Below are 13,340 nucleotides of genomic sequence, written 5' to 3'. Positions count from 1 at the left end.
ATGATGCCAGCTTGATTGTAGTGGTTTGGTGTGCTCTTGAATTAGGTCTCCAAGTATTTAATTGAGTAATTTTGCATCTATGTTTATCAGGAAGATTAGTCTATAATTTTATTTCTTGTTATGTCATTATCTGGTTTATATATCAGTGTAATGTTGGCTCCATGAAAATAATTTGGAAGCATTTACTTCCTTTTCTATTTCACAGAATATTTTGAGAAATGCTGATCTCATTTTTTTCCCTCAAAAGTGATATTTCTAAAGTAAACCCCTCTGATTTGGGGGATGATGTTTTTTATTCGGCCTATTGCTTATGATATACCTATTTAAATTTTTGTCTCTTCTTGGCTAAACTTTTTTTGTGTTCTTGCTGATACTTCTATGTAACAGTTAAAACTATAAACTTTCCTTTTAGTAGCTATAGATTTGGTATGTTGCTTTTTTATTTTCACTCAATTATAGAAATTTTTAATTTAAAAAATTCTTCACTGGGTGAAGCGGATGCAGGTCCACACGGCAGGCGCAGGTCTGTGAGATTCGAAAGATGAGGTCCTGACTGCATTCTGAGGATGATTGTGTTCCAGAGATACACAGAAGTGTACACCCCTGAGAGTGGCCTGATTGGGAGGAAACACTTAGCGCAATGTATTAGAAATACCCAAGCCAAGATCATCCAAGATGGCATCGATCACACACTGTGTCTGATCCATAGAACAGCGGTGACTGCACAGCCACCAAAGGACCATACTGAGAGCTCCAAAACACGCTGTTGGTGTTTTCCAGAAAGAAGGAAATCCTGTCATGTGGATCATCTATGCCCTCCCATGGCAGGACCATGGGACTCACTCTGGTGAGCTCCTTGGGACCCCAGGCCACTGCTGCTTCTGCCACCACTGCTTTTCAGTTTGCTGTCCAGCACAGTGCAGGCCAAGGAGATGGCATTTGAGGAGGGGGTGCTGTTCGAGTCAAGCCCCCTAATCACACCACAGGCCTCACGGACCTCCTCTCACAGGCTGGGGCCATGCTCAGTGATGAAAGCTGGACCATGCAGAGGTAGACACTAGGGGCAGCACCAAGGTAGGGGCCCATGGTGGATGGAGCACGGGATGGAACCAGAGACTCGGGAGGCTTAAGTCAACAGAGCCACAAGTTCCCAGGGACAAGAAGCTGAGCTCGGCCAACATCAATGGTTTCTGCGAGCAACTCAAGAAAGACCTTGAGGGTCCTCCTTTTGTTTGATGGCCCACAAGACCCAGTACCCACAGAAGAAGGAGGCCATCCAGGCCTTGATGGCCAGCAACAATCTGGTGAATTAAATGGGAGCAGGAGAGCTGGCCCCGAGGACTGGGGAGTGAGTGAGACAGTCCTGCCCTGAGGACATGGGAGAAGGAGAGCCGGCCCTGCCCTGAGACATGGAAGCAGGAGAGCAGGCCGTGGCCTGAGGAAAAGAAAGCGGGCCCTGACCCAGGTCTTTTAGTGGACGTCACCCCAACATCTACCCCATGTATGACCTGCTGATACACATGAAGGGGCCGGACCTGCAGATTCAAAGATTAAGAATCTCCTTGACACACGGTAACAACAGGATGTCCCAGTGAGAATCCGGTAACGATAGTTTAGTCCTCAAACCAGACCCACGACTCATAGCAAAGAAATTTGAAAGTAAACGAATGTGGACAAAAGGCACATACAGATTCTGTGACAAGTTTTTGGTTTGTATGTTTGCTTTATTTTACTGGGGGGAGGAGAGGAATTTTGGTGCATGCCATGTAAATCATAGACATTCAATAAAAGTAAAAAATATCCTGCACATCCATTTATCACTCAGTATCACTCATGTTCAGTCTCTATGACTATGTGTTTTCTATTGCTGTTGATATTTCTTTTATTACACTGTGATCAGAAAAGTTATAAGGAATTGTTTCAATTTTCCTGTATTTGTTGAAAAATGCTTCATGTCCTGATATGTGGCTTATCATACTGAAGGTCCCATGGGCTGCCCAGAAAAATGTTTACACTCTACTATGTGAATGGCATGCTCTGTAGATATGTCTATTCTATCTGTTATGTTATTTAGAGCTGTTACTTCTCTGTTCATTATTTCTGTCTGGATCATCTCTTCATTGGTGAAAGTGTGGTACTGAAGTCACCCAATGTGACTTCATGTGTTGGGTTAACCTGGCGCTTTTCATCCAGGTTTTAAGAAGTTGGTTACATCAAAGTTTGGCACAAGTGCGATGAGAATTGTAATGTCTTTCCAGTGTTTTATTTTTTTTTTAACTTTAATCCATGAAGCAATCTTCTTTTCTTTTAATTTAAATTTACTTTCTAAATTTATTCAGTTTACATCCAGATTGTAGTCCCCTCCCTCATCGCCTCCAGGTCCCTACCCTCCATCCCTCTTCCGTGCCTCCCATTCCTCCTCCCCTAGTCCTCAGAAAGGGGGAGTCTTCCTTCCCTACCAATTGACCCCAGCCTATCCACTCTCATCAGGACTGCCTGTATCTTCTTACTCTGTGTCCTGGCAAGACTGCCCCACCAGGCAAAAGTGATGAAAGAGCTGGCAGCGGAGTCCATGGTGAGACAACTCCTGCTCCCCATATGGAGACTGAGCTGCCTATTGGCTACATCTGAGATGGGGCCTAGGTCCTCTCCGTGCATGGTCTTGTTTGGTGCATCAGTCTCCTTAGGCTCCCCAGGCCCAGATTTGCTGGCTTTGTTGGTTTTCTTGTGGAGCTCATTTCCCCTTCTCTGAGGATCCTTCTATCCCCCCCTCCCACTCTTCCGTAAGACTCCATGTGCTCTGCCCCAAAGTTTGGCTGCAAGACTCAGCTTCATGGGTCAATCTTATGTCTTCTGATTAGTTTTGGTATAAAGTCTGTTTTTATCAGGTAATAGCATAGCAACTCCATGTTTGATTTATTTGGAATATCTTTGCACACTCTTCTACTTTAAGGTGGCTTACATTTTAAACTCCAGCCTGTTAGTCTATGTCATTTGATTTGGGAGTTGAAACCCCTGTTTTCAAAGGTATTTCTGAAAAATGTATATTGATTCCTGTCATTTGATTGATTTTATTGATTTTTAAAATTATCCCCTTTCTAGTTTTAGTTTGAAACTCTCACAAGCTGAAATGTGGATACAGAATGCTGTGCTGGGTGACAGAGGGAATGTGTGGTGCTTTGCTATAGTAACTTGAAGCAGAGTGACTCTGTATTGTAACATTCTAGAAAAGTAAGGTCTGTTATTCAACTTCATAATGGTCCACATGATAACTATGATTAAACACACCACTATACCGTGACTTAAAGATTGAAAAACAACTTCTAAGAAAAATTAGACTGGCCATATTGCTTTGCTCTCCCATAAACTTTCTCTCCTTCAAATAATTTTTTAAAATTGTATAGCTTTTCTATTGCATATCTAAAATAATGAGCTTCTTACCCTTTAAGCAGAAAGTTGGCAACAATTCTATGGAACTATAGTTAAATCTTCAGAGCATAAAATGATGAAAATGCACTGAGAACTTTGTATGAAGAACACTGCTCATTTTTTCTTAGAACACTGCTTTTTAATCAGCAAGAAATAAATATATTTTTTAAAATTTATTCAAATTTAATTAATCCATAGTACAACAAACTAAACAATATAATTATAGGTACCTTGGTTATCCTTCTACCAATAATCAGTGTTTTAAAGGAAGAAATGTAGCTTATTCTTCTGTGACGTAAATAGGACAGGTCATAGAGGCCTAATTATAAATATACTAAAATTCTTCTGCTATCTCATTTATTTTGTTAGAAAGTTTCATTGAAATAATAGATACAAATTTCCACATGTGCTGCATAAAGTATTTACTTCTTTAGTGAGCTAAATTAAAATTTTAAAAGAAATAATTATCTCAAATTGGGACTTTACTTGCCATTAATATGGAAGGCTTTTGTATAAATAATCTTCCCAATCAAGAGAGACAATTTTAGTATTTTAATGGAGCCTAAGACCCTCAGAGTCCCCCGTCCCTCCTCACATTCTAAATACACACAATAGATTAAGGATTACTACATGGACTCACACTCAGAAGTGGGCTGGACAAGAAATGCAAAGTCATATAAACTTTCTATTCTTTAAGGGGGCTACTGATATCACACCAATGTTAAATTCTCTGGAAGCCACAAGTAAAATTGCCTAAAGGCTAAATAAATGAGTAAAGATGGAGCTGTTGATTTCTATGGAAGTATTTCTACGACAATGTTGCGATAGCTCACCACCTTTGCAACTGAAATACCTTTCCTTTTTCCTAAAGTGGGAGATATGCATCCCGGACAGGTAATGACATGTACAAACTACTAAATGCTGCATTGTAGACCATGAATGTCTAGTAAAGTGGGAAGACAGATGAACCATTTAGACTTTTAAGCTGACTCAACTTTTACTCTTTATATTTTCCTTAATGGTTCTCTCATTTCTTTTGAAATGATACAAATTGTAACTAATTACTTTGAAATCCAGTGTGAAGCTGCAATTACAGACCATCAACTTTCATTCACAAAACAGAGTTGTGCATTGAAATATTTCTATAAACACATGCAGAATGCACTGATATAAACACATATACACAGAAAAATTGCCACTCAGTAAGAGTAAATTGAATTTCTCTCAAATAAGAGGAATATGTGCAATTGCAATTTTTGGTTGACAATAGTCTTGCTTTTCTGTAGATCTCAATGGTCTCATAATGGAACTTGTGAACCATTATGGGATATACCCCAGCTACAGACCCATAATTTTTATCATGCCCCATTATCTGACCATTAGAGGCCCCAAGTGTCCTCAGCACAATTGTGTCATGTTGCTGAGGAAAAGGTACAGAGAGTGTGGAGGCAGCAGATTTCCTAGCATCAGAGGCATAGAAGCTCCAATTTTTCCTATTGTGGTCATTTATTTTCCTTATGGTGAAATGTTTACAGTGTATGCCTCTTGGATAAAAATTTTCCATCTAGTCCTGTCAGGAAACCAAATATACAATTCAGTAGTGGTATGAAAAACACTCTTGCTACCTTTTTCTCATCAGTCCTGATACTAAGGTTTGTCATAGCTACTTAGCATATATGCTCAGGTTGGTTTAGAAAATACTATATTTGCTTTGTCTTTTAAGAGTTATTGAAGTAAACATGAGATACAAAAATGCACACATTTCATGTACATCTTAGTTAGGAAATGCACATGTTTCTATGACAACTGTACTAGAATGAAGGAAATAAATGTATCCATGTATCACCTGCATAGTTTGCATTGTGGCCTCGTGTAAGTTATGTATCATATGTTTTTCTAAAAGCAATGTAAACCTTCCTTTCTTGACACATTTTAAAGCGAGCATTAACACTTCTAGAAGGTTCTATGATGCTCAGAAAGGCTCCAAAAGTTACCCTACATAACATCGATTTAATATGCACTAAGGAGCACTCCCTGCTCCTGCTGCCTTCTGTTCCTGGGCCCCTCTAATCTAATCTCTGCTTCTATGAGTTTACTGATGTTAAGCACCTCATTCAAGAGAAATCATGAGGTGCTTTCAATTTTTTCCCTCAAAATAAGGCCTCTGGGCTCGTCCATGTTACCGACATGCAGTACCTACTTCTTAAAGACTGAGTGTTATCCTATTGTATGGACATTCCATGTCATCTTCATATATTCATATCTCCATGGGCATTTAAGCTGTTTCCATATCTTATCTATTATGAATTCTATTGTAATAAAGAAAAAAAGATGTAAGTGATATTCTTTGCGAAATTCAGTTTTTAGTTTCCTTGTATGTACACTTAGAAGTAGAAATGCTGAGTCGGGTGGTGTCTTCCATTTTTAGAGGAACTTCCACACTATTTTCTATAGTGGATGCAGTATTCAACATTCCCACCATCAATGTATAAAGCTTCTGGTGTTGTTTATGAACCTGTTGACTCTTCATAGCTTTTATTTGGCTTGTTTGATTTTGATAAACACGATTGAATCAGACATGGTTTTTATTTGCATTTCCTTGAAAATTGGTAGTCTGGTGTACTTTTTCTGTTAAAAGTTGCCTATTTCTATGTCTTCTTTAGAAATGTCTGAATGGCATAGCTATGTCCTCTTTGGCTGCTACTTTGTTTTTTACTATTAGCAAGCTCTTTGCTACACCAACCAATCATCAGCATAATTAATTTGAATTTATATTATCTCTTTGATCACTGTTACACAATCTAGTTATCTTTTTTCCCCAATTGGGTTAGCTATAAAAGGAGCAAATTTTAAGTTGCTAAGAATTTCATGGCAAGGTGATCACATTTATTATCTAGAGAATGAGAAAAACAAAGCATCAAGTTTCTTGAGCGTTAGGTAAGAATGCACAAAATTTGGAATAGATCGAGAGCTCTATACATCAGCACATAAGTTGTTCCCAATTTCCCTGTTATTGTCTCTTAATACTCACATAATTTGGAAAGATCTTATAGTGTAAATGTTCAAGTTTATCTCTAGCCTACTTCATATATAAGGTCTCACATCTTCCATTAGCAGGTGGGTAATCTTCAGGTTAGTACATTCTGTGAGGCATACTGACCCAAGGTCAAACAGACCATTACTGAGACTGTTATGATGCTTTTCTCCTGATATCATAAGGCTAAAGGTCTGGGATGTTGATTAGGATTGGTTTACAGTATCCACTAAACTGTGAAATTTCTGTTTCTCTGTCACATAAAATCTAATACATTAGAGTCTATCCAACCACACTTAAACAAATGCATTTAGTAATCCCTTACTATATATTAAACTTCTTCTTGATATCAAGGACCGGGCATTAAAATTTTTTAAAAAAGGTAAAAACGGTATTCTTACATTTTCCTCTAGTAAAGAAAATTTAAAAGGGAACCACAACAGGAGATATCAGACACTGGCTGTGGAAAGATTGGAAAGCACTTACTACCGGATAACCACGTTCGGGTGTTGAATAGGTATTTGTTTGTGATGTGGCGTGTGTTTTAAGAGGCAGCTACTCACCAAACATCTCGGGGTGAATGGGCAATGCAGAAGGATCCTGTAATGAGTGCTCTGTGAGGCTGACTCTAACATCGCTGAGGAATGGGCATGTGACAGGAGCAAGAACAGACACGGAAGCTGAAGAAGCGTACTCAGAGAACTGACAACAGGATAGCTTCTGGTCTGTAGTGCTGAACTCTCTCCTTCACAGCTGCTATCCCTTGAAGCAATAGAGTCTGTTATGTAATGGAGAGTGGATTACCATTCTGCCTAAGAAAGAGAGGAAATCTATTATGTACAACAATAACCCGAGGATGCTGTGATAACTGAAATAAGCCAGGCACAGAACAAGGAGTACTTCCAAAGCCAACATGACTGAACTTTGTGTTGAGTGCTGATTAAGACATAGAAGCTACATGAGCTGAGGGATTCATGAGGGAGCTGATTAAGTTAGAGAATGCGTCCCGCAAAGGCAGCAGCTCTGCACTGAAGCATCCAGTCTGATAGTGCACAGCTGGGCTTGCCTGAGCCCACAGTAGACACAGTTGAGCAATGCTGGCTTTCTCTTTCGCTGAACCAAGACTAAGCCTGAGAATCTTCTCAACAATCAGCTAACCCATAAAAATTGATGATAATTGACCTGAAAAGAAAACCTCTTTTTCTGTCTCTAATATAATGGCTAGGAAGGAAAGTTGAATACATTCAGGCAGGAGTAAGAAATATTATCCAGAGTAGACACAGCCAAGTTCACAGCCTGTTTTCATCTTTGAAAGTGCATATCGTATGGGAAGCAGGCTGTCTGGATGAGACCTGGTGGAGGAGGTGCCCTTCTGTCACAGGTCTAGGGGAGGGGAATAGGATGAAGGAGGGAGGGATGGAGAGCTGGAAGATACAAGTGAGGGGCTAACAGTCAGGATATAATCTGGATACATTAAAAAAAAAAGAATTCTTTTTTTAAATTAGAAGACAAATTAACTCAGCTTGTAAATCCTGTCCCCATCTAGAAATTGTATGAGGAGCCTTGCTTGCTAGAGTATTAACCAGTTCCATAGTTATGTAATGCTCATATATGCACCTCTATTTTTCATTTTCTAATCTGTAGTTGAAGCTGTGTACAAAGACATTCAATCTCTTATTTTGCATTCTGTCTTTTCCAATAGTGCTTTACTCTTTCATGCAGCAACTTTAGAAATAAACTCCTTCTTTTCCTATTGAAAACTTGTTTGGTACTGATTGGATAAACAATCGGGCCTCTTCCTGGAGAAGTCTATTTCTCCCACTCTCAGCCTTCCCTAGTTGCCTGGGGTTCCTTGTCTAGGTCTGGGACCCCATGACAATTTCTCCAGCCATATCTAATGGTGTTATCCTCTCTTATTTTTTTTCTTTAGGCATAATGTTGATTGGTCAGCCCTAAAATTCACATATGTACAAGTAATATTATATGGACTGAGCAGGTTTTATTTATACACTTAGGCATGCATAGAAAAAAATTAAAGAAAAGGAAGATATAAATCTTAAACATAGCAGGGAGGGGTTATCTGGGGAGTAGAGAGAAGAAGGAGAATGATGTTATTATATTTCATTTCAAAACAGGAAAATAGATCATGTTAAGTAGCAACATAAAAGAAAATGATTTTTTGACATAAAATAAGGGCAGAAATCACACAGCTCAATTTTTATCTCTGTTGCTGTGACGAAACTTTCTGACCAAAAGCAACGTGTGGAGCAAAAGGTTTATTTGCCCTATCCTCTCAGATCACAACTCATCATCGAGGGACATCAGGGCAGGAATTCAAGTCAAACCACACAAGAACGCTACCTGCAGGCTTGCCTCTCTGACTCTCTCACAGGAGTATGCTTAGTTACCTTTCTTACATAGATCAAGACACCCAGCTGTGCAATAGGTACCTGCCCTTCTACACTCAACAGTCTCTCACAGATATGCCCACAGACCAACCTTAACACAGCCTAGGATCCCTCAGTCAAGACTCTTTTCAGGTGATTCTAGGCTGTGTCAAGTTGACAGTTAATTCTAAGTAGGACACAGTAAAATGAAGATGAAATACATATTAAAATATTATTATTCACTATTTTAAGGGCACTGGTCTTTTTCTTGGGGAGCCAAAAGGCCTTAAAGTGGAGCAGCTTCCCAATCACACAGCAGCACTACAGCATTTGGAACAGCCAAGGCTTTGTTGCAGGGGCTTTCCGACACACTGTCGAGTGTTTGACAGCATTCTTCCTTGCTCTAATCATTAGATGCCAGTAGCATCTCTCAGTAGTGACCACGAAAAATGTCCCCAGGCATTGCCAGATATCCTCCATACAGCCAAACCACCCCAGCTGGGAAACACTGAAGCAAAAGTCGTATGACGCTGAAAGTGTTCAAACTCTCCGGAAACCTCTTCACTAGGCAACTAAGAAAACTGACCCAGACTTTGTAGTCTGAAAAGTCTGATTGGCTGTCAAGCTAACAGCAGAGAAAGAAGCAGTAAAAACTCAATGATTTCCTTTTGAAGGTTTTTTTTTTTTTTTATCAATTCAAATAGAAACAAATGTAAATTGACATTTGTACTGACATTTCATGCATTATCATTGGTTTAACATCCGGGAAGACAATTTTTGCACATTGTAGTAAGAGATGCTTTGCGTGAATAAAGACAAATGGGCGGACTCAGAGAAAACATAGGACGCTATTGGTATCATTTTCCATGAGTAGAAAGTGCTCTGACATTGTCGGCTGACAAAGAAAAGCCTACATTCAAACATATTTCAACATGCATTCAGGAAGGATTTCCTGTGCTTTTAACGATGTGGCAATATATTTTCTGATGTTCAGGAAATGTGTGCATGTCTGTGTCTCTCTGTGTGTGTATGGGTGTGTGTGCGTGCATGCATGTGTATGCATCAGAAACTCTCTAATGTGTGCCTTTACAGTACTTTTATCTCTGTCATTTGCTTTTTACACTCTTTAGAACTTAACACATTCTCAATGATTAATTAATAGAATGAGACATGTGTCTAAAGGAAGTAGCAATATCCCTTGTAGCAGTAAAAATCGATGATGGTGAATACCAAACTTTCATTACACCAGAAGCCTCTAAGAAGTAATAACCTAGTTATATCTAAAATAGTCTTTAAAAATTGTGTAGGTATTTTGATAGGGATTGCATTGAATCTGTAAATTGCTTTTGGTAAAATGGCCATTTTTACTATGTTGATTCTCCCGATCCACGAACAGGGGAGATCCCTCTATCTTCTCAAGTCACCTTCAATCTCTTTCTTTAGGGACTTAAAGTTTTTTTCAAGCAAGTCTTTCACTTGTTTGGTTAGAGTTACTCCTAGATATTTTAACTTGCTTGTGGCTAATGTGAAGGGTGTAGATTTCCTAATTTCTTCCTCTGTATGATTGTCATTTGTATATAGGAAGGCTACTGATTTTTTTGAGTTAATTTTGTACCTAGCCAGTTTGCTGAACGTGCTTATCAACTGAAGGAGTTCTCTGGTGGAATTTTGGGGGTCACTTATGTACACTATCATATCATCTGCAAATAGGGATAGTTTGACTTCTTCCTTTCCCATTTGGATGCCCTTGATCTCCTTGTGTTGTCTTATTGCTCTGGCTAGGACTTATTGGCATTATTAAACCCATGGTATTATTTATAAAAAAAAATAGTCTTGGCCTTTCAAATATACTTAACAGTGGCTTACTTTCACACCACAGTCTCTGGATATCATTACAGACATACTCAAGTGCCCTAAATGAACTGTGCTAATCATTTATTTTCAGTTAGCTTGTCTTATGAATGTGCCATGAGGTCTCCTGGATAAAGCTTTGAATCACATGTTAACATTTGGGGACATTAAATTGGTGGACTTCTTTTCTCTAGAAATTTGAAATTTAGTTAGGAAGATTGGCCATTACAAGAAAAATATTGCCACATTTCAGGGTCAATAGCAAATGAGAGGCATAGACTATGCATGCTAAGGAAATTCTGAATATTATGGGAAAAATATTACAAATTAAAGAAAAACTTAATGACTGCCCAAAGTTCTTCAAGAAGCTGTTAGAGTTCTGATGCTGTAAAAACACACGGACTCTGAGATCAGAAAGCCTGGAGTCAGCATCCTAAGTTCCACTCCTGGTAGCTGTGTGGTTTGAGGGCTGTTGCTTAACCACTCTGGTCCTCCATTGTCAAATCAGCACAAAGACAATGGAATCCCATCACAGGTCGGTGTGGTGCAGTAGGAGGATTGAATTGATCGGCCCACACAGTGCACTCAGGACCATAGTTGGCACAAGCAACTCAAGTGATGGTTACTGTGACTTGTTGAAAAGAACAACGTGATGCTCCTGGGAGACACAGATTCACTGCTTAAATATAGCTGGGTCATAGCAACAAGACGCACGGAGCATAGCTTTCACTGGATTTCCATTCTTTCATCTGTATCGACTTTGCAGGACTGTTTGAGAAGAGAAAGTAGTAACAGTCACTGTGTGCCAGACAGCATGCCTGTTGCAGAACTCAACACACGCTACCAACTGGTAGAGAATCTGTCCTCCATAACTATTCCAGTAAGTGTTTCTTTACCACTTGAGGGATGAAGCAGCACTTATTAAGGCAGGTGTGACAACTATGGCAATTGTAGGAGGCTTCATGGTTATAACTGCACACGAGCCCTTAGGGAGTCAGAATGCTCTGATTCAGATGCTGTGGCAGTAACGCCAACATAATATAAATCAAACCCCATTGCTCAAGTCCAGGATCCACAAATAGAGTTCAGAACCATTACTTGAAAGACGGATAATTTTAAGAGATTCAGTCACTGGCCATGTGTTTGTTGTTAATTATCTAAAGAATAACTCCTTAACTCCTGTACAGTGTTGGGATGAAGGCTCCCATGGCCAGTGTGACTTGTGTTTTCTTCACTGTAGTGGAGGCAGATGAGCCTCCTAGACGGTGTGCCAGACTGACTTGCACAGCACCATGCAACATTAGCCATCTTCTTTTCTTCTCTTTGCAGAATGTTGAGTGATCTGTGATGAAAACTAACAAGCAGCTGTCAAATCTGAAACCCAGGCTTTCCTGACAGAAGGTCCACTGGACTTTCTTATCAAGAGAGCCTTTAGAAGGAGGTTGCTGTGCCTCCATCACCGCCCCTCCCCCGCCTCTCTTCCTCCCTCCCTCCCTGGCAACAGAGATCATCAGGATTGCTGGACCCTGGGCTTAGAGGGCACACTGTCTCTCATGAAGGACTTTTGATCACGGAGCTTTTTATTCAGATTTGTCTTCACATTATGGCTAATCAATACCTCACAACTGTCCGAGCCCCAGTCAGAAGCACACCTCTCCATCAGACACGGCAGCCTCCTAATTGAGGAAAAGTCAGAGACCTAGGCGCTAAGCCCTCAGGCCATGGTCTGCACCCACTCCTCCTTTCACAGCCTTCTAGGGATGGTGGAAATAAAATTTAGAGACATGACAGGCACAGGCCAGGAGGATCAATGCCTGTCACTTGCCACCAGTGTTTACTGCTGCCCCTGGTCTACAGAGGGTGTTTTTCTTTCATAGCTTAGGGGAACTTAACCTTTTAAAAATGGGAAGATGGTTTCTTCATGAATTTTAAATTATTTTTTATCTCCTTTGTCTAGTATTGTTGATTAGATTAAAATGAGTATTCACTTCCCCCTCCCCAGGACCAAATTTTATTCAGTAATATCTGAGGGAAAATGTAAATTGTTATGCTGGTATTTGTGGCCACAGATAGAAGGAGTCGTACTGGTAACAACTTGTGTAGCAATGCACCTGCAGGGAATAGTATCCTCCTGTCCCCAGTGTCAGCAGAAAGTAGAAAAGAAATTCTGTTCTCAAGTTTGTCCCCATTTATTAAGCAAGCTATGTATGTGTCTGGAGAGTATTAAAGGGACCAGTGCCGTGCTGAGAACACAACATACATGACCATGAGCACTTAGTGTGCGCTGGTATCCCAGTGCTTGTGTGTCCGCAGAGTTAAGGCCTGTTTCTCTTTCCAGCTAACTGAGAATCTACCAAAAGTGCCATAATTATTCTATAGCTAACCTGAAGCAGATACTGCAATTACAAAAGTATGGTGGTTCGTTTTTATAAAAATTTCTGGTTTATCAGTAAGCCTATGTTGTATTACAATTTTCATGCACTATTGAATTTGCCATGACAAGTAAAGAAGGTTCCTAAAATGAGAGTACTCTTGGTTAATGAAAAATCTTACAGATACATGACAGTTGGGTATTTTCAACCACAAAGTTACTGTTATCAAAGAGTAAAAATTCATTATTCAGCCAATTAACATGTATT

Source organism: Acomys minous (assembly GCF_964271855.1).
Source record: "Acomys minous genome assembly, chromosome: 18".
NCBI classification, from domain to species: Eukaryota; Metazoa; Chordata; class Mammalia; order Rodentia; family Muridae; genus Acomys; species Acomys minous.
Note: the sequence above shows the minus strand (reverse complement) of the source record.